Source organism: Peromyscus maniculatus, chromosome 1, assembly GCF_049852395.1.
Source record: "Peromyscus maniculatus bairdii isolate BWxNUB_F1_BW_parent chromosome 1, HU_Pman_BW_mat_3.1, whole genome shotgun sequence".
Lineage (NCBI taxonomy): Eukaryota > Metazoa > Chordata > Mammalia > Rodentia > Cricetidae > Peromyscus > Peromyscus maniculatus.
Window position 1 is genome coordinate 39,309,760 of NC_134852.1, and position 21,876 is coordinate 39,331,635.

Genomic DNA, 21,876 nt, shown 5'->3' on the forward strand with positions numbered 1-21,876 from the left:
ACACACAATCTTTGAGGTAGTTCAAAGTCGGGATGGCTAAACAATTTATCATCAATACCAGAACAATTTGGCTCTTTTAAACACTTATGTGGTCTCTCTTTCATGGGGAAATAAAATCAAGGCCTTTTAACATCTTGATTTCAAGGATATAGGGTTTCTCTGTGTATCCCTAGCTGTCTTTGAACTCAGAGAACTGCCTGCATCTGCCTCCCAAGAACTGGGATTAAAGGAATGTGCCACACAGCCTGGTAGGACATGTACTCTTTATAAGCCACAGGTGATGCTTCTATCCAACTGACAAAGCATGCTGACAAACAGACAGACAGAATTTATAACATTCACTTATGAAATAGCCTGAGCACTGAACACAGATACAAGAGCAAGTCAGGTTTCAGGTAGGCACAGGCTGTCATTCCCCATGGAGAGGGAGATGACATGAAATCTAGGAGTCCAAGTCCCTCAGAGCTGACTCTGGTACCCTAAAAGGAGCCTGGCACAAGAAGACATCAGCACAAAAGACCTCGATGGGGCCTAATATGCTGACTGTAAAGGTGAAGAGTAATCCATGGGAAAGGACAGCTAGACCAGTCTTCGAAGCCATTGAACCACCTTTGCTCTCAAGTCTACCGCTCCCAGCCCACCTTTGAAAGATTGTACCTGTACATAGTGCTCCTCGGCTTCTTTATGAGAAAAGGCATGGTAAATCACAGCTGGGGGATGAAAGACAAAAATAGAAGATTACTTCCTGTTAGGAATGAGTGTAATATCCAAGGCTCTTCTAAGTATGACCTACACTTATTTAGAGATGGAATACTTGGTTAGTATGAAAAGGCCAAGCTTTCTTGGTTTATCCTTTTATTTTAGTCTGCAGTACTGGGGGATTAAACTCAGTGGGGTTTAATGCATGCCTGGCAAGTGCTTCACCATGGATCCATGTCCATGGTCCCACTGAATGCTGCTTATTTACATATTTATTTAAAGACACAGTCTACTTTGCATCCTAGGCTGACTTAGAATTTGCTATGTAGCTCACAATGGCCTTAAACCTTCAATACTCCTGTCTCAGGCTTCTAATTGCTAGTTGTTGGGATTACAGACGAGTACCACAACTATCTTAGATACTTCTTAATTCTTTCCTTTGGTCAGATTTGTCTTCAAATACTTAGGATGAGGTTTAAAAGAGCACCTCTCAGAGCTTAATGTGTTTAAGAACCTTGGGGGATCTTATTAAAACATGGGGTTTTAGTTCATACTCCAGACTCTGAAGGTTCAAAAAAAACTCCTCATTGGATCACATTTAGAGTAGTTCTGATTTAAAAAACAAGTTATAATTATACTTGTGCAGTTGCTCACTAAGGAATGAAGACACTAAAACTAAGGTGATGGTAATAGTTAGTGGGTGGTTGGTTTACACACTGTATTTTGCTGATTACAAGAAGTTTAAAACAGATTTTTCGCTGTTTACAATCAATAAAATTGGAATGTATACGACAAACAAAATACAACAGTCTTTCTGCAAATTCTAAATATGACCACCATGATGCCAAAATCTGTCTAAACCTCCATGCTTCTGTTTCTTATTTGTTTGGAGGAAACCATCACGGTGGCACTGAGGGACAGAGTACAGTTGTAAATGTGGTAAGAAAGGGCAAACGACCAGAAAACCTAGCTCACACTACAACTGTGTGGTAGCGCACACAGTTGATCCCATCACTTCAGAGGGAGAGGCCAGCCTTGTTTACAGTCTGTTTCCAGCTCAGTCAGAACTATATAGCGGACCTTATCCCAACAGCAACAATAATTACAAACAAAGAAACAAAAATCTACCTCTGTTCTCTTGAACTTCCCTGAGTACATGTTTGATCAAGCTAACAAACCAAAGAAGTTACCAGTTTTACATACAGAATCTAGTTCTCCCTTCAACTGCAGATTGAGACTCCAGTTTGTTTATTGAGATTAATGTGCAGGTCTGGGACCCTAGGAATAATTTTTTTTTAACCTACCCCAGATGCCTAGAATCAGAGTTGGAAATCTTTCTGCAGAAGTACACTTGTAATAGCTCTGGTACACTCACTGCTTGTCAAGTAGTTGATTTAAAACAACACATATATACACTCATAGGTGTGTGTACACATTTATTTCAATCTCATTAATCTTTCTAAGAACTTTAAACATAATTATTCCTAGTTATGTACAAAATAATACTGAAGTTGAGATATGCCAAGGCACTTGATCTCTGATGAAAGGACATGGCAGGAGTGTAAATCAACAGATCAGAGGCTAAATCTTTACAGTATCCTCTCTCCCCTCTTATACTGCTCCAGTGCTTGCTTCCCTTCCTGGAACATCTCTTTTCTGCTCAAATACCAATGCCTTAGGTTTGCGATACTGCATCTAAGGTTTTTACTTGACAAAGGGTGAAAAGCCAGGTGGTAGAGGGGAGCAGGTCCTGGCAGCAGTTATCTAGGCAGGTAGTGAGTAGGTCTGGCCAAGGCCTTGGATCCACCTTTTCCAGTTCCCCTGAGCGGCCCTAGCTCCCCTGGGGAGAACACCTGACATCTATTCCTAGCTTAGAGACTGTGTATAGGGCCGTTCACACTCTGTGCCTCGATTTCTTTTGTGTACTATGAGTCAATAGTACACGGTTTCCCTGGAAACTGTCTTGGGACTCTGTTGCGACAGGTATCCCTGACTCAGCTTCCTGTTCCAGACCCTCTGTACTCTCATCCCGGCCCAATTTCGTGTCTCTCATCCCGCTTACCCTTCATTGTCAGACGCTTCCGGAGCGCTTTGGTGACGTCTCTGTCAGGTCTCACTCACTCTTTCCCTTTCTTCACTTAGTTCAGCATCTTTCAGCCACCAGGACTCTTTCATGTTTACCTTTCCGCTGGAAAAATCCGCTGTGCCCAAGAAACAACGTGCGCACAGTACACAAACAGACTTGTTCCAGGCGGAATCAATGGATGCAACCAGATTTCGGATACTGCGCCTTGTGTGACTCCATTGAAGCATGACGGGCTCTCATGGTGCATGCGCCTTGGGTTTAGCTCTGCTGCCGAGGGAGGGGCTCGCTAAGCGCCGGTTCTGTGGCCGGTGGAGTCTGTTATTTGTGGCCTCTTCAGTTTATGGCTCTCCTGGCGGGAACAGTCCCGTTGCAGTTCAGGATTAATGAAGTATAGAGAGGCAAGCTGTCATGGAGAGGATGCGAGGGAGATTGGGACTATGGAGGGCAGAAATGGGCCCGAAGTAGTGGATGTAATGGCTGTATTGAGGTCTTAGGATTTTTTTTTTTTTTTTTTGAGTTTTAGTTTCTCTTTGTAAGAGCCCTGGTTATCCTGGAACTCACTCTTGTAGACCAGGTGGCCTCAAACTCTTGCCTGCCTCTGTCCCCTGTCCCCTGTGTGCTGGGATTAAAGCATGAGCCACCATCATCTGGATTTTTTTTTTCGCCCCCCAGGGGACTCATGTGTCCCTGGCTGGCCTAGAATTCACTCACAGGATTACTAGTTATCTTTTGTAATGGTGGCCGGGGATTTTCTTCTATTTAAGCTACTATGTAATTTTATGACCTCGTTTAAGGGTCTCTTTCCTATGAGTAAAATAGAGTAGCTTTAGCTGGCTTTAGTCTCAGAATGCTTGCTTTTTAAAATTTATTTATTTTTCCTTCTGAAGACAAAGTCTCCCTGTGTAGCCCAGACACTTTCTATGCAGCCGAGGCTGAGCTCCTAAGTATAATCAGTATTCTTGTCTCAGCCTCTGCAACATTGGAATTTACAGGCCTCTCTTACTGCATCCAACCCAGAAAGCATTCTTGAGACTTGGAGCATTAGTTTCTGTCAATATGATAAAAGACAAAAAGTGATTCTCGTGGCTGCAGATCTGGGACACAAAGGCCCAGCCCAGCCTTCTTGGCCTGCCTAGGTTCTGTCCAGACACCGCCCTTAATTTCTGATGAGTGCTGCATCTAACTTGGATGTTGGGTGAGAGAAAGCAGAATTATGGTCCCTGTGGTCTCTTTAGTCAGTGATTTTTAATATTGAGAGTACTGTGCGACCTCCTTTTAAAGAGGGAAAAGAATTCTTAGAGAAACTTGGGCAAGGAGCACTGAATTCTTGTTTAAGAAACATAGGCTTTATATGTTTTTGGGTGATAATTGTGTGCCATTTTGATCTGTAGCAGTACAGGCCATGGTAACACACATATGCTTTAGACTTTGAGGCCAGCCTGACAACAGGATGGACACCAAATGTGTTGCATTTGCAAAGGCCTGACACTAGTTTAGCATGTGTAAGACTGTGTGAGAAAGTGCCCTTGGGGACTCATAAATGTGAACTCAGTAATGAACACTTGATTTCTTCTTTGAGATAGGCCTCCCTTTGTAGTCTTGGCTGTTCTGGAACTGGCTATGTAGTTCAAATTGGCCACAAACTCACAGAGATCCACCTGCCTGTGTCTTAAGAGTGCTGGGATTAAAACATGGTAAAAGATTACTTGACAAAAATTGTATATATTTATGCATTTAAAATAACACTTTGAAATTTATATATTGTGAAATGGCTAAGTCAGTCTAAATAACCTCATATAATTGTTTTTTGGTGAGACATTTAAAATTTTAGTGATTTTTTTCAAGGATATGCTGCTACTATAGTAGCTATGACATACATTAGATTATTATGTATGAGCTTTGGTTTTCTTTTCTTTAAAAAGTTATTTAATTAATGAATTTATTTATTTATTTTTGATGGTTAGGATCAACCCAGGACCTAACTTATGCTTTGTATCACTGAGCTATTCCTCCTTCACAATTATGAACTTAGATAAGCATAAGACAATAGTGAACTAGGGGTGTAGCTCAGTGGTAGAACACTTGCTTTGTATATTGAGGCCCTGAGTTTAATTACCAGAGTAGCAGGTAGTGGGGGTGGCATTAGACAACTGAAAATATAGGAGTCATTTTGTGGGTTGTAGACTCAAAAGTAGCATAGATTCTGTGGTTATAGTGACAGAGGCAAAGGAGTCTCTCTTTTTGAAAAGAATTATTTTTATTTTATGAGTGGTTTTTCTTTTTGTTTTTTTCAAGACAGGGTTTCTCTGTGCAACAGCCCTAGTTGTCCTGGAACTTCCCCTGTAGACGAGACTGGTCTCAAACACACAGAGATCATCCTGTCTACCTCCTGAGTACTGGCATTAAAGGCATGTGCTACCATGCCCAACTCTATGTTACAGTGTTTTGACTGCATGTACGTACGTATGTGGTATGTGCATTGTGTGTGGCCAGTGCCTGCAGAGGCCAGAAGAGGGTGCCAGATTCTCTGGAACTGGATTTACAGAGATGGTTGTAAGCCTTTATGTGTTCAATGTGTATTGAACCCTGATCCTCAGCAAGAATAGTAGGTGCTCTTAGCTGCTGAGCCCGCTTTCTAGCCCAGTTATTAGGAATCTCTTAATGAGTCGTTTTTATATAGCAAGCATAGCTTTGAATATCTGCCAGTGTTCCCTGTGATTCTCAGATTACAGTAGGGTTGTGGGTTCCCCAGAGCAACAGGAACCACAGTTGCCTGCTTACTAAAATATTTGCATTTTAAGAAGGGAGTGTCCCCACTTTATCCTCTTCAGAAAACAGTGTATGAAGAGAGATACCTAGTAGAGTTTTTGTCATTATTATTTATGACAGCAAAGTACTCAGAATTATATTTGACAGCTATGGACTGAGCAAATGAAGTATGTGCTGATTTATTTGATAAATTAAATTTATCACATGGGTGATAGAGTGCAGCCTATAACTCCAGCCCTCAGAAAGCTGGGCCAGGAGGATAGAGAGTTTAAGGTCCTCTTAGGATACAGTGAGACCCTGTTTGAGAAAGCAAACAAATTAAAGGTTTCAAAATTTCTGATTCCTAGGCATCTCTTAGAGTTACCTAGCAAATGAGTACCCAGCATCTATGTTTTGAAAAAAGACTTTAAAAGTGTTTATGTGTTTGTGTGTGTGTATACATGTGTGTGGGTACATGTGCGCTACACATGTGCTAGTAGCCACAGAGGCCAGAAGAAAACTCCACTGGATCTCGAGTTACACGTGGTTTGGAGCCACCCAATGTGGGTTCTGGGACCTCTGGAAAAGCAGCAATTGTTCTTAACCCCTGTGCCATCTCCCCGGCCCCTAGAATCTGTATTTTTAAAGAATGTTTTCAGGGTAGATGTTCTTATATTTAGGTATATAATAGGTCAGGTTACAGGTTAGATAATCACAATTTTTAGGATGGTTATAGAAATATTAGTAAATAAAACCAAATCTGTACAGAACAATTATACAAATACATTGAAAGGTTTTATAAATGGATGAGGAAACACCTTTGCTTATTTAGAAATTCATTTTATGAAAGTGACATCTCAATTTTTTTCTCTTTGTAGCAATGAATGGTAAACTTTGAATCATGGATATTCATGCATTTTCCCATGAGCGAATCTATGAAAATTCAGTGAGAATTTGAGGTTCAATGAAATGATGGTGACTCCACCCACCTCCAACAACTTACTATGGAAAACTTGAAGTAGGATTGGTGAGATGGCCAGCAGGTAAAGGTATTTGCCATCTAAATCTGACCACCTGAATTCCATCACCAAATTGCACCAGGACAGACATGGACTGACTCCAGAGAGTTGACCTCTGACCTCCCCACACATGCTGTGGCACGTGTGTACCACACTCACACACACACCTACTCTAGTCAGTGCCAGTATGCTTCTATAGCTAACATCTTGCTACATTTGTGCAGATTATGTTGGCTTGCTGTCTTAAGACCTTCAGGCTGTCATATCAAAGACAGAAGAAACACATTTTCATACAGAAACTCAAGAATAACTTCTGTTATTAAACACATGAATATTTGAAAATCAGGCCATAAATTGGATTACTTTCTTTTCCTCCTTCTTATTTTATTATTGTTTTTTTCATCTCTGTGCATTGGTTTTCCCTACTTGTATATCTATATGAGTGTGTCGGGTACCTGGAACTGGAGTTATAGACAATCATGAGTGGCCATGTGGGTATAGGGAATTGAACCTCTGGAAGAACAGCCAGTGCTCTTAACCACTGTGCCATCTCTCCAGCCTCCCTTTTTCTATTACAGTTATTATGTGTGTCTGCATGTGTTGGCATGTGTGTGCCACAGCATGTGTGATGGTCTAAGCAGAGCTGAAGGAATCAGTTCTCACCCTGCACTCTGTGTGTCCCTGAAATTGAAGTCCTGTCATCAGGCTTGGCAGCCAGCACATTTACCCACTGTCTTAGTTAGGGTTTCAACTGCTGTGATGAAACACTATGACCAAAAGCAACTTGGGGAGGAAAGGGTCTATTTCTCTTATATATCCCCAGTTACAGTCCACTGAGGGAAGTCAAGGCAGGAACGCAAACTGGGAAGGAATCTGGAGGCAGGAGCTGATGCACAGGTCATGGAGGAGTGATGCTTACTGACTTACCCCTCATTGCTTGTTCAACCTATTTTCTTACAGAACCTGGGACACCAGGCGGCACCAGCCACAATGGGCTGGGCCCCCCACATCAATCCCTAATTAAGAAAGTTCCTTGCAGGTTTGCCTACAGCGTGACTTCTGGAGGCATTTTCTCAGTCGAAACCTCCATTTCGTCTGCTCTCAGGTGACTTTAACTTGTGTCAAGTTGACACAAAACTAGACAGCACACCCACAGAACCATCGTGCCAGCACCATAGTTTACTTCTTGCTGCCATTGACACTATGCATACAGAAACAAGGGTGGAAAGGTATGTTTGGCGCAGGGTCAATGATCTGCAGTCTATCACAGCAGGGTGGGCATGGTGTAGTGGCTCAGTCCATGGCATCAGAAGTGTGTGGCAGTGTTACTCATGTCATGGCTGACCAGGACATCAGAATGACTAGAACTATGTCTGGGCTGTAACCTTAAAGGCCACTCCTAATAATCTACTTCTGCCAGGAAGCAAGGCTTCCTGAAGGTTCCATCGCCTTCCCAGATAGTGTCACCAGCTGGGGAACAAATGGTCAAAACATGAGCCTCTGGGAGACACTGCAGATTCAAACCATGTGTTCCATTAGTGAATGAGATCTATTTATCTAATGACTTCTGGTGACAGTGGGAATTACTTTCTGTAGCCCCCTTCACTTTTGGATTAAGGAGAAACATTTCTACTGGAGTTTCCAGTCACCACTTAAAAAATTAGTGATTAGAAAGAAATTACCTCCAAGCATGCAATTAGAACCAGAGGCCCTTGTTAATCATGACAGCTGGATACTTTTTCATTACTCTTTTATTTCATTTGTTGTATGAAACATGTATTCACACATGCATACTTGTGCCTCCGCCTGCCCAGTGACAGGACTATAGGAAATCACTACCAGGTCCAGTTCTGGTTCTTTTGAATGGTTATATGTATGTGAGAGAGACAGCCCTTTTTGGGCATTCACAGTAGAAAGCCCTGTGTGAAATACTATGAGAACAGCAGAAGGTGAGTATTTCTCATCTTATCCACCATGTTTGGGACCAGCAGTGTCTCATACTTTGGAGTTTTCTGGATTATGGGAATGTTGGCATGGATTTGCTGATTGAACAATGCTAATCTGAAACTTAAAGCTGTAAATTGATCTGAAATCTGAAGGTTTTCCAGGACACTTTGGGTTCTGGGTCATTGCATTTCCTGAATTGTGGGTTCTCCTGTTCTTGCTTCATAGGCTGGCTTGGACTACTCTGCAGAACAGCACTGCTTGACATTAGATACTAGCTTTATCCATGCCCTCAAAAATGCAAGTCACAGATTATGAACTTCCTGACCCTGTTTTGCACTTGGTCCAAACTCTGGTGTCAGTACAGAGGACTGGCAAGCAGAACTAGAGGTGTTGATATAGGAAAACATGGACCCAATGGCACCAGCATTCTTCAGGTTGGTTGGTTATTTATTGTGTTTGTGTGTATGTGTGTTTGTGTGTTCACCATGCCATGTATGTGTAGCTCAGAAGACAAATTATAATAGTTGTTTCTTTCCTTCTATCATGTAACGTTAGGATACTGAACTTAGGTTGTCAGGCTTGGCAACCAACTTCCTTACCCATTGCCTCATTTTGATGGCTCTGTTCTTCTAGTTTAATAATATCACCAGAGGTCACTGGAGAATAAAGAAACTGCCATTAGACTTTACTTCCCTCACTTTGTTTTGTGATGCTCCAAAATGTTGTGGATGGAACCCAGGTTTCCCACTTTCTAGGCAACAGATCTACTTGTTGAGCTCTACCCCATCTCAGCATTGGGAATTTCTGCTGGGCAAATCATTTCCTGCATTGAATAAATTGACACATTGGCAATAGACATCACAGGCCTAATCACATGCATTCCCCTAGTCAACAGAAGGCACCATATTTTAAAATTAGGTTTAAATTTAATATCAACAGTAGAGCTATGACATATACCATATATAGCCCAACATCAGTTTTTCAAATGCAATTTCCTAGTCTCTCAACCTGTGAAAGTCACTTTTTAGGCTATCTTGACTCCATGGTGTGTAGAATAGAGTTTCCTTGATTTTCTTTTCCAAGGCAGTGTCTCACTATGTAGCCCTGGCTGTCCTGGAACTCACTATGTGTAGACCAGGCTGGTCTTGAACTCAAGAGATCCACCTGCCTCTGCCTCCTGAGTGTTGGGATTAAAGGTGTGAACCACCATACAAGGTTTTCAGATTAAGTTGCTGTGAGCCTATTCCATCGAGTACAAATTGGTTTGGCTTATATGAGGGGCTCATATGAATTTGAGGCTCTTTGGATTTGGGAGTTTTTCCTGAGACACTGGAGGAGTTTCAAGGACTCTCACTATAGGCTGCAAGGGCATGCACTCAGTTCATCTTGTACTCTCCTTTCTGACATGTTCAGTCTCAGAGAAGTAGATGCTGGCTCCAGGCCTCATTTTCCCCTGTGCATGCCTCCATGGTGGTTCCTAATACTGGGAAGTGAGAGAGAGAAAGGAGTGCAAGCAAAAACTGAAGTTTGGCTGTGTTGCTTGTGTCCTAACACCTAGCTGGAAGGAAGAGACCTACCTCCCCTTCGGGCTACAGCAGACCTGGAGCGAGGTTAGCCTAGTTCCGTGAAGAAGAGAGCCCCTCAGCACAGCTGTTTGCAACAGTTTAACAGGCCCATGCTTTGTGAAAGGCAGAAATATCTTTAGCTTCTAATGTCTCTTTTGTTCTTTAATGTGCAACATATAGCTTAAACTATAAAAAGCAGTATATACCAGCTTTCTTCAGGGTCATATTCTGGAATGCAAATGCCCCTGGACAGGGTACTAAGTAAACCCTGCTTAAAATCTCCCAAGGTACATCTGTAGCCTGTGTCTCTGAAAGAGTCATGATGTGGAGGGGGCAAGGGAGCAGGTAGAGGTCAAAATTGGAGGTGGGCTGGGTTGAGCATCAGACTACATACACTGGTTCCACTTTCCTTCCTAACGACAATAGATTCCATCTGACTAGGACAGAGCCTCTGGGATCTTACTTATTTATGGTGGATGTAACTAGGGACAAGTAGCTTGTTTCCTTTCATTATACCCTTGACTCCACCCACCAAGGATCCCCGTAAAGGGTTGCAGGAAGACAGTACTTGAGGGGACACAGTTGTGAGGAGCTCACCTCTGTTTGTCACTTCCCTGAACTGACCTCTTTGCTTTGCCTGGCTGAAGCAGGCATGCTAAGTTCTGTGTGTTCTAAGCTGAGTTCTGTCTGCCCCAAGCACTGTACTTTTTAAAGTGTTCCCCCTTTCTCTGGAGATGCCCTCTCTTCTGGAGCCACAGAGCACACAGGCATTTCTCACTGTTCTTCCAAAGTGATCCCAGTTAATGCTGAATCTCCAGCAGAAAGCATTCGCCAAGGGATATGAAATCTGCACATAAATTAGGCAATTGATCAGTAACATTGATAAAAAATTATGTCTGTTGACCATATTCCTGGATGGTAATCAATGATGTTAATTTTCAGTACATGAGTTCTGGACTAGACATTAATTAGAAGGGATAAAGCTGTGTGATGGATCACAGTGTGAGATCTAGGACAGACAGACACTCAAAGGGTGCCCAGGAGATTTTCTTTTACCCACTAGTTAACAGATAAGGAAGTGGGAAATCATCCCTGGTAGCTGAGTCTGAAGATAAATGTTTAAAAGCTGCTCCCCAATGTCACATGTTACCATTTATGCTCTCTGGGTTCCAGTGACAAGAAAATGACAGTGCAGAGCTTGCAGGAGACTCTGCCCCTTCTGATCCAGATGGGAGTCACCCCCTCTTTCCACCCAGTGTAACCTTTCTTTCCCAATCCATATATTTTGTCATCATTGAGAGGAAACTTTAAGTTGAAAGGTGACACTTGAGGTGTCAAGTTTAGCAAGTCAGAAATAGCAGAAATAGTTCAACAGCAAAGGCAGCATCAGGGGTTTAGTCAGAGTGCTGACCAACCGCGTGTGTGTGTGTGTGTGTGTGTGTGTGTGTGTGTGTGTGTGTGTGTGCGTGCACGTGTGTGGTCTGAGAGAGGGTTCCATAACTGTCACCTTCATGATGAACACTTATGGCCTGAAGGCAGATGTGGGATGTTTTGACCGCTGGTCAGGAAGTAGATGGGGAAGGCCTATTACTCAGGTGCAATGGTCTGGATCTTCAATGTCCCTCTAAGGCCCATGTCTTAAAGGCTTGGTTCTTGTGGGGAGGGCTCTAAGGGGAAGCAATGAAACCATTAGGATGTGGGGATGTGGGAGAAGTTAGGTTATAAGGAGGAGTGTAAGACCCTGGCCCTTCCTGACTTTCCTTGCTTTGTGGCTTATGAGATGAGCAGTGTTTTCTGTCTCTGCCACTCAGCACACCTGCCATAAACCTAAAGCAGCGGGACCATGTGACCTGAAATGAGAGCCTTTAGAACCCTGAGCTTCAGTGTCCTCTGCTTTGGACTCTATGTCCCAGGGCTGGCAGGGCTCTGGCTATGTGTAGTCTTTAGGCTCCCTCCTCCTGGTTGGCAAGTGCTTTTTCTTTTTTCCTCTTTTGGGACTCATTAGCTTACCAACTCTTGTGGCTCTTGCTTGTGTCCTGTCGCCTTCCGATGGCTGTCATTTTGACTACAGCAAAAAGTTGTCACTGAGACCAACCATTGCTTGAAGAATAATGGTGTACTATTCACACACAGGACCTTGTGGCATGCAGGGTCCAGCTTCTGGTCTCTCACTCCACGTTTGGAATGGCTGCAGCATCTGCATGCACATCTTCATGTGATATGCTTATTTTCCACCAGGAAGTAAAGTAGCAATATTGAAGTGCTCTCTCACCAATTTGTTTTCATCACCTTGGCTTTCCAGAGGATTGGTGTGGATGGAGTCCAGCAGTATTGGATATGTGCTAAGGGCAGAACTTGGTTGACAATGGTCTTGGCTGCCTGCCAGTGAACCTGAAGGATCTCCTGCTGGCAGGCTATAATCAACTTTTCCCTCTTGATGCTATGTGGCAGGTGCAGCTTCCCTGGCACAGCCTCCTGTAGCAAGCTTCCCTGTGGGACTATCTTTGGATAACTAGCCCCTAAACAATGACAGGGAGATTTCTTATTAATTATGAAAGCTTGGCCTTTAGCTTAGGCTCGTCCAACTAGCTCTTTGTTTTAATATGAATTTTTAAAATCTATTTTTTTATTAAGGAATTTTTAATATACGAATTTTTATTCATTTTATATGCCAATATCTCTCCTCCCACCCCTCCAGCCTTCTGGCCCCCAACCCACTTCCCATTCCCTCCTCCAACAAGGTATGGCCTCCTATGGGGAGTCAGCAGAGCCTGGTACATTTAGAATTGGCGTGGCAGGTCCACCCACCTCCCCCTCCGCATCAAGACTGTACCAGGTAGTGGCTCCCCCTCTATCAAGGCTATACCATAGGTAGTGGGCTCCAAAAAGCCAGCTCATGCACCAGGGATGGATCCTGATCCTACTGCCAGGGGGCCCCTTAAGTAGATCGAGCTACACAACTGTCTGGCTTATGCACAGGCCTAGTCCAGTCCCACAGAGGCTTCACAGCTATTGGTCCACATTCATGAGTTCCCACTAGTTTGGTTTGGTTGTCTCTGTAGGTTTCCCCAGCATGATCTTCATAAACTTGCTCATAAACTCCCTCTTATCTCTCTTCCACTGGAATCCTAGAATTCAGCATGGTGCTTTGCTGTGGATCTTTGCATCTGCTTCCATCAGTTACTGGATGAAGGCTTTATAATGAGAGTTAAGGTATTCACCAATCTGATTACTGGGGTAGGCTAGTTCAGGCACCCTCTCTACTATTGCTAGCAGTCTAAGCTGGGGTCATCTTTGTGGATTCCTGGAAACGTCCCTTATACCTGGTTTCTCTCTATCCATATGATGTCTCTCTCTCTATTATGGTATCTCTTTCATTGCTCTCCCACTCCATCCCTGTTCCAGATCAACCACCCCATTCCCTTATGTTCTTATTCCCCATCCACTACCCTCCACTGCCCCCCTCATTCCCAGTTTACTCATGGAGATCTCATCTATTTACCCTTCCCAGGGTGATCAATGCATTTCTCTTAGGGTCCTCCTTGTTACCTAGCTTCTCTGGAGCTGTGGGTTGTGGCCTGGTCATTCTTTGCTTTACATCTAGTACCCACTTATGAGTGAGTACATACCATGTTTGTCCTTCTGAGTCTGGGTTACTTCACTCAGGATGATATTTTCTAGTTCCATCCATTTGTCTGCAAATTTCATGATGTCATTGTTTTTCTCTGCTGAGTAGTACTCCATTGTGTATATGTACCACATTTTCTTTATCCATTTTGCGGGGCATCTAGGTTTTTTCCAGGTTCTGGTTATTGTGAATAATGCTGCTATGAACATAGTTGAGCATGTATCTTTGTGGTATGATTGAGCATTCCTTGGGTATATTCCCAAGCGTGCTATAGCTGGATCTTGAGGAAGATTGATTGCCAATTTTCTAAGAGACCACCATGCTGGTTTCAAAAGTTGCTGTATAAGTTTGCACTCCCACCAACAGTGGAGGAGTGTTTCCCTTGCACCACATCTTCTCCAACATAAGCTTTCTTCACTGTTTTTGATCTTAACCATTCTGACAGGCATAAGATGGTATTTCAGAGTCATTTTGATTTGCATTTCCCTTATGACTAATGATGTTGAGCAATTCCTTAAATGTTCAGCCATTTGAGATTCTTCTGAGATTTCTCTGTTTAGCTCTGTAGCCCGTTTTTTAATTGGATTGTTCAGTATTTTGATGATTAGTTTCTTGAATTCTTTATATATTTTGAAGACCAGCACTCTATCAGCTGTGGGGTTGGTGAAAATCTCTTCCCATTCTGTAGGCTGTTGTTTTGTCTTATTTACTGTGTCTTTTGCCTTGCAGAAGCTTCTCAGTTTTAGGAGGTCCCATTTATTAATGGTTGCTCTCTGTGTCTGTGCTACTGGTATTCTATTTAGGAACTGGTCTCCTGTGTCAATGCATTCAAGGTTACTTTCTACTTTCTCTTCTATCAGGTTCAGTGTAGCTGGATTTATGTTGAGTTCTTTGATCCACTTAGACTTGAGTTTTGTGCATGGTGACAGATATGGGTATATTTGCAATTTTCTACATGTTGACACCCAATTATGCCAGCACCATTTTTTTTGAAGAAGCTTTCTTTTTCTCATTGTACAGTTTTGGCTCCTTTGTCAAAAATCAGGTGCTTATAGGTGTGTGGCTTAATGTCAGGGTCTTCAATTCGACTCCATTGGTCCACATGTCAGTTTTTTATGCCAATCCTAACATGTTTTTATTACTGTAGCTCTCTATAGTAGAGCTTGAAGTCAGGGATGGTGATACCTCCAGAAGTTGCCTTATTGTACAGGATTCTTTTAGCTATCCTGGGTTTTTTGTTTTTCCATATGAAGTTGAGTATTGTTCTTTCCAGGTCTGTGAAGAATTGTGTTGGGATTTTGATGGGGATTGCATTGAATATGTAGATTGCTTTTGGTAAGATTGCCATTTTTTTTTTTTTTTTGGTTTTTCAAGACAGGGTTTCTCTGTGTAGCTTTGCGCCTTTCCTGGGACGCGCTTTGGAGACCAGGCTGGCCTCGAACTCACAGAGATCCGCCTGCCTCTGCCTCCCGAGTGCTGGGATTAAAGGCGTGCTCCACCACCGCCCGGCTAAGATTGCCATTTTTACTATGTTAATCCTACCTATCCATGAGCATGGGAGATCTTTCCATTTTCTGATATCTTTGTCAATTTCTTTCTTCAGAGACTTAAAGTTCTTATCATACAGGTCCTTCACTTGTTTAGTTAGTGTTACCCCAAGGAATTTTAATCATTTGTGGCTAATGTAAAGGGTGATGTATCTCTGATCTCTTTCTCAGCCCATTTATCATTTGTATGTAGGAGGGCTACTGATTTTTTTGAGTTAATTTTGTATTCTGCCACATTGCTGAAGATGCTTATCAGTTGTAGGAGTTTCCTGGTGGAATTTTTGGGGTCACTTTCAAGCAGAGTTGAAAGAGATATTGCCAGGGTCTCAGAAAAGCACAGTTCTTTAGTTCTGAACAAGCTCCGCCTTCTGGCTACCTTATATTTACTGTTATTTTATCTGCAAATAGCAAACGTTTGACTTCTTCCTTTCCAATCTGTATTTCCTTGATCTCCTTTTGCTGTCTTATTGCTCTGGCTACAACTTCGAGTACTATCTTGAACAGATATGGGGAGAGGGGACAGCCTTGGCTTAATCTGATTTTAGTGGAATTGCTTTGTGTTTCTCTCCATTTAATTTGATGTTGGCTGTTGGCTTGCTGTAAATTGCCTTTATTATGTATTCCTCGTATTCCTGATCTCTCTGATACCTTTATTATGAAGGGATATTGGGTTGTGTCTAAGGCTTTTTCAACATCTAATGAGATGATCATGTGTTTTTCCCCCTTCAGTTTGTATATATGATGGGTTACATTGACAGATTTTTGTATGTTGAACCATCCCTGCATCTCTGGGATGAAGTCTACTTGATCATGATGGATGATTTTTTTGATGTGTTCTTGGATTCAGTGTGTCTGTATTTTATTCAGTATTGTTGCATCAACATTCATGAGGGAGATTGGTGTATAATTCTCTTTCTTTGTTGAATCATTGTGTGGTTTGTGTTATCAGGGTGACTGTAGCCTCATTAAAAGAGTTTGGGAATGTTCCTTCTGTTTCTCTTGTGTGGAACAATTTGAAGAAAATTGGAATTAGCTCTTCTTTGAAAGTCTGGTAGAATTCTTTGCTGAAACCATCTGGCCCTTGGCCTTTTTTTTTGGGTTGGGAGACTTTTAATAGCTGCTTCTTTTCCTTATGGGTTATAGGTCTATTTAAATTATTTATCTAGTCTTGACTTAACTTGAATATATGGAATTGTCCATTTCTTTTAGATTTTTCAATTTTGTGGAGTACATGTTTTTGCAGTATGACCTGGTGATTCTCTGGATTTCCTCATTGTCTGTTCTTTTCATTCATGATTTTGTTAATTTTGAATATTCTCTCTCTGATTTTTGGTTAGTTTGGATAACTGTTTGTCTATCTTTTTGATTTTCTCAAAGAACCAACTCTTTGTTTCATTGATTCTTTGTATTGTTCTCTTTGTTTCTATTTTATTGACTTCAGCCCCAAATTTGATTATTTCCTGGTATCTATTCCTCCTGGGTGAGTTTGCTTCTTTTGTTCTAGAGCTTTCAGGTGTGCTGTTAAGTCACTAGTGTGAGATTTCTCCAACTACTTTATGTAGGCATTTAGTGCTATGAATTTTCCTCTTAGTACTGCTTTCACAGTGTCCTATAAGCTTTGGTATGTTGTAACTCTTTTTCATTGAAATCTAGGAAGTCTTTAATTTTTTTTCTTTATTTCCTCCTTGACCCAGTGGTGACTAAGTTGAGCATTACTCAGTTTCCATGAGTTTGTAGGCTTTCTGCAATTTGTGTTGTTGTTGAAATCTAATTTTAAGGCATGGTGATCTGATAAGATACAGGAAGTTATTCCAATTTTTTGTATATATTGAGATTTGCTTCATGACTGAGTATGTGGTCAATTTTAGAGAAATTTCCATGGGGTGCTGTTATTCTTAGATTGGTTTTTCATGGTGTCCCAGATTTCCTGATTATTTTCTGTTATGACTTTGTTGGCTTTAATGTTTTCTTTGACAAATCTACTTCCTCTATGTATCTTCAATGCCAGAGATTTTCTCTTCCATCTCTTGTGTTCTGTTGGTTATGCTTGCATTTGTAGTTCCTGTTTGTTTACTCAGATTTTTCTTTTCCAGTTTTCCTTTGGTTTGTGTCTACTTTATTGCCTCTATTTCAGTTTTTAAGTCTTGAACTGTTTTCTTCACATGTTTGATTCCTTTTTCTTGGCTTTTTTAAAAAAGGGATATTGATTTCTTCAATTTTTTTGTCTTTTCCTTGATTTCTTTTAGGGAATTTTTCATTTCCTCTTTAAAGGCCTCTATCATTCAGGCCATTTTCTTCAGCTTCTTCAATGTTGGGATGTTCAGGTATTGCTGATTTAGAACTACTAGTTTCAGGTGGTGCCATACTGCTCTTTATGTTGTTGAATGTATTCTTGCACCAGCATCTACCCATCTCTTTCTCCAATCAGTGTAAAGGTGTCTGTGTCTCAGGGAGCCACTCTTGGTCCAGTTGGCACTCTTGGTCCAATTTGAGCTCTTGGTCCAATCGGAGCTCTTATTCGAATGGGTCTTGGTCCACTTGGGGCTCTTGGAGTCTGTGTCTCAGGGAGCAGCTGTAGTCTCGGAGGATGGGTGGATTTGTGGGGTAGGGTGGGATTGTAGGTTACAGAGTTCAGGAGGCTTATGCCCTGCCCTAGGGTCTCCACTCCCCCCAACCACTGCTGCCTCAATAAATCTGCTCTTTTGCTATCTGCGCCCGAGCTCCTGGGGACGGCTCTTGGTCACAGACCAGTGCCCAGAGGGAGGCAGAAGTCAGAGACCAACATGCTGTCTCCCAAAAGATTACTTGGAGACATTTCTCATCTATGAACCATTGTTAGGGTAAAAAATGATGAACTGAATAACTTGTTCAAAACCTTAGAAAGTGACAAGGACTTAAATAGTCCAAGAGAATTATCACCTGAAGCTGAGAAAGAATTGGCCCTGGTAGAAAAGAAAGTACATAAAGAGCACATGGATCGTATTGATCCAAAGCTGGATTGCATTTTGATTATTTTACCTTCTAGGCATTCTCCTACTGGAATATTAATGCAGAGGGAAGATATTATATTGGTATGCATATTTTTACCAAATAAACCAAATAAAAAATTAATAACTTATTTGGAAAAAAATCTCTGACTTGATTTGGAAAGGAAAATTGAGACTTCGTCAATTAGCAGGAATAGACCCAGCAGCAATTGTCATACCTTTAATTAAGAGGACATTGAAAAATTATGGACAGAAAGTGAACCTTGGCAAAGAGCTTGCAGTATTTTTTTGGGAGAAATTAACAGCAAATATCCCAAAAGCAATAGAATTGATCTTATGAAGAGATCTGATTGGATCTTGCCTCAAATTGTACGGCAAAAACCCATATCTGGAGTTTGTACATTTTATACAGATGCCAACAAAGAAGGAAAGGCAGGTTACAAATCAGAAAATTTAAGTAAAGTGGTTCAAAGTACTTATAATTCAGTTCAAAAATCAGAATTGTATGCTATTCTGTTGGTATTAATGGATTTTTCAGAACCTCTCAGCATAGTAAATGACTCTCAGTATGCTGAAAGAGTGGTATTACATATTGAGACTGCAGAATTTATCCCTGATGCTTCAGAATTAACTTCACTATTTATTCAGTTACAAGATACAATCAGGAAAAGGAGTCATCCTTTATATATAACTCACATTTGATCCCATACTGGTCTGCCAGGCCCTCTAGCACAAGGCAATGATGAGATAGATCAATTATTGATAGGGTATGTGCTGGAGGCCTCAGAATTTCATAAAAAACATCATGTCAATAGTAAAGGTTTAAAAAAGGATTTTTCCATAACCTGGCAACAAGCCAAAGAAATAGTAAAGAAATGTCCTACTTGTTCCTTCTACAATCAAACTCCATTAAAAGCAGGATGTAACCCAAAGGGTAGTCAGAGGATTGAAATCTGGCAGATGGACGTGTTTCACTTTGCAGAATTTGGAAAATTGAAATATGTTCACCATACCATCGATACTTATTCAGGATTTCAATGGGCAACTGCTTTGAGTTCTGAAAAAGCTAATTCTGTAATCACTAATTTGCTAGAAGTTATTGCCATCATGGGTATACCTGCACAAATCAAAACTGACAATGCTCCATCATATGTCTTTGTTAAAATGAAACAGTTTTTTGCTTATTACAATATAAAGAATATTACAGGCATACCACATAATTCTACAGGTCAAGCAGTTATAGAAAGATCCAACAGAACTCTAAAGGATATGCTAAATAAACAGAAAGGGGTAACAAAAACCCCCAGAAATAGACTGCATAATGCTCTACTAATTTTGAATTTTCTCAGTGCCAATGAGAAAGGAACAACAGCTGCAGAGAGACATTGAATAATAGAAAAAACTACAGAATTAAATCAGCCTATATACTTTTAGGATGTGCTAACCTCAGAATGGAAACTAGGATATGTGTTACGTTGGGGACGAGGTTTTGCTTTTGTTTCTGCAGGAGAAGATAAGCTGTGGGTACCATCAAAATTGATAAAGGTTCAATTTGAACAAGAAAGACCTCTTAATTAGAGGAGGTGATAGTTCATCAACCAGCATGAACATCCAATTTAAACTAACTTATACCAGTAACACATGCCTTTTCATTTAATCAGATAATAACTTGCCAAAAAGGAACATCCCCAAAATTAGTCTTGGGGAAAGGTTTTTGTTTTTTTCTTTTAGGAGAATGAAGGTTAAGGAATCTGAAGGACACAGGACAAATGAGACAACTGAAGAAAAGGGACAAATCATCTATCCCAGGAAACAGAGTGAAATGGCGTATGGGTATATCATCTAAAAATTTTTATAAGTTTTCCTAAATGTTTGTTTCTGCTCTTCTCTAAAAAATTTAACACTATTGGTCTTATTTTTTTTCTTTTCACTATTGGTCTTCTTGTAGTCCCAGATCAATTAAAATTTAAAGCTGACTTTGGAGTTGGAGAATGGCTCTCTTCTTCTTTAAACTCAAGCATGTTGTTAAAAGGAAAATGCAAACTCTCTATATCATGCCCGAAGAAAAGAGCCATCTTCTGCTATGGGACAGGAGAAAGGCCAAATTAATTAAGGGACTATTCTATTATTAATCTCAACTCTTTGATTCTATTTTGATTCTTTAAACTTTTCTTAAAGGATAAATTTTATATCAAAATTTACAAGATATATATATTTTAAACTCTGTTATGATATGAATGGTCATATAGAGTACTAACTAATTCTAAAAAAGGCTTCAATTAGCTGCATATATATGTCTTTGTGTTCAAGTCTCTTATCAGTTTTCTGCAGGAAATTACGGCCAGGCCTAACATCAACTGAAGTCTCCAGGAAGAAGATGGGGCCCCACAACAACAATTCCACGTGGACAATAATAATATCACTAAGCTGACAAACATCATCTACAGATCAGCTTTGAACTACAAAGTGCTCAGAGCAATTTTGAGATGGCTACCTGAGATGATACAGTCTCAAAGACTACTTGAATAAGGACTTGAGATAACCCTGAACTTTGGCATTATACACAGACTGGATAACGAAGGATATAGTTACCTTTCCTAGAATTTGAACCATGACTAAAAGCAGGTCAGAGTAGAAAGGGATTATTTGGCTCACACTTCCACATCATAGTCCATCATTGAAGGAAGTCAGGGAAGGAACCTGGTAGCAAGAGCTGAAGCAGAGGCTGCAGAGGAGTGCTACTTATTGGCTTGCTCCTCATATATTGCTCAGTCTGCTCTCTAGTAAATTGCAGGACCACCAGCCCAGGTATGGCTCTATCCACAGTGGGCTGTGCACTCCTCCATCCATCACTAGTGAAGAAAATGCCGTACAGCTTGCCTACAGCCTGATCTTATGGAGGCATTTTCTTTCTTTTGCTTTCTTGGAATCAATGTTTTAATTGATTTTTAATGTTTTGAAGACATAAATGAATCCAGCACATTCGTTAACAATATGCCAAAAGGAAAGATGTTTGAATAACTAAACATGGAGGCATTTTCTTAATTGAGGTTCCCTCATCTCAGATGTCTTTAGTGTGTGTCAAGCTAAAAACCTAGCCAGTCTTTATCTAAAACTAAACAGTCTTTATCACACCAATAGAAACCAAACTAAGACCCCAACTCTATAAATCATGAGCATGGAAAAGAGGCAAGAATTCTGTTCTAAATGCATTTTCAATATACTCATAACAAACTGTCTCAAATCTTGCGGAAGATATTCCAGTTTATGTACAGGAAGTATTTATTACTATGAATATCAAAGAGATAAATACAATGAAAGGTCTCCCCAGGTAACCATATATTCAAAATACTAACTATATGAAACAAATGTGACATTGAAAGATGCAAGAGAGAAATACTAAGTGGTATATAATAGAAAACTATAAGAAGAACATAAAATTAAAAAGTCTGGTGGGATAGGGATAATATATTTCATACTCTGAAAGACAACTTGTGACCTATTGAACTGTAGCTAGCAAGACTGTGCCATAACTGAAGCAGAAAGAAAACCTTTCCATTATAGAAACTGGCAAAAGGCATTCATGGTCACTAAACTAACAACATGGAAGACACTAGAAGGCTAAAAACTGTGCCCTACATATGATGGCA

The 21,876-nt window shown here is 40.9% G+C and overlaps 1 long non-coding RNA gene across 1 annotated transcript; it reads left to right on the plus strand.

Annotated features, from left to right (window-relative positions):
• Positions 1 to 6,411: 6,411 nt before the first annotated feature.
• Positions 6,412 to 20,435, plus strand: LOC143274330 (uncharacterized). The gene is made up of 3 exons (XR_013052934.1): positions 6,412 to 6,576; positions 8,725 to 8,933; positions 19,958 to 20,435. It is a non-coding gene; the product is annotated as an uncharacterized LOC143274330 (long non-coding RNA).
• The last annotated feature ends 1,441 nt before the right edge of the window (positions 20,436 to 21,876 follow it).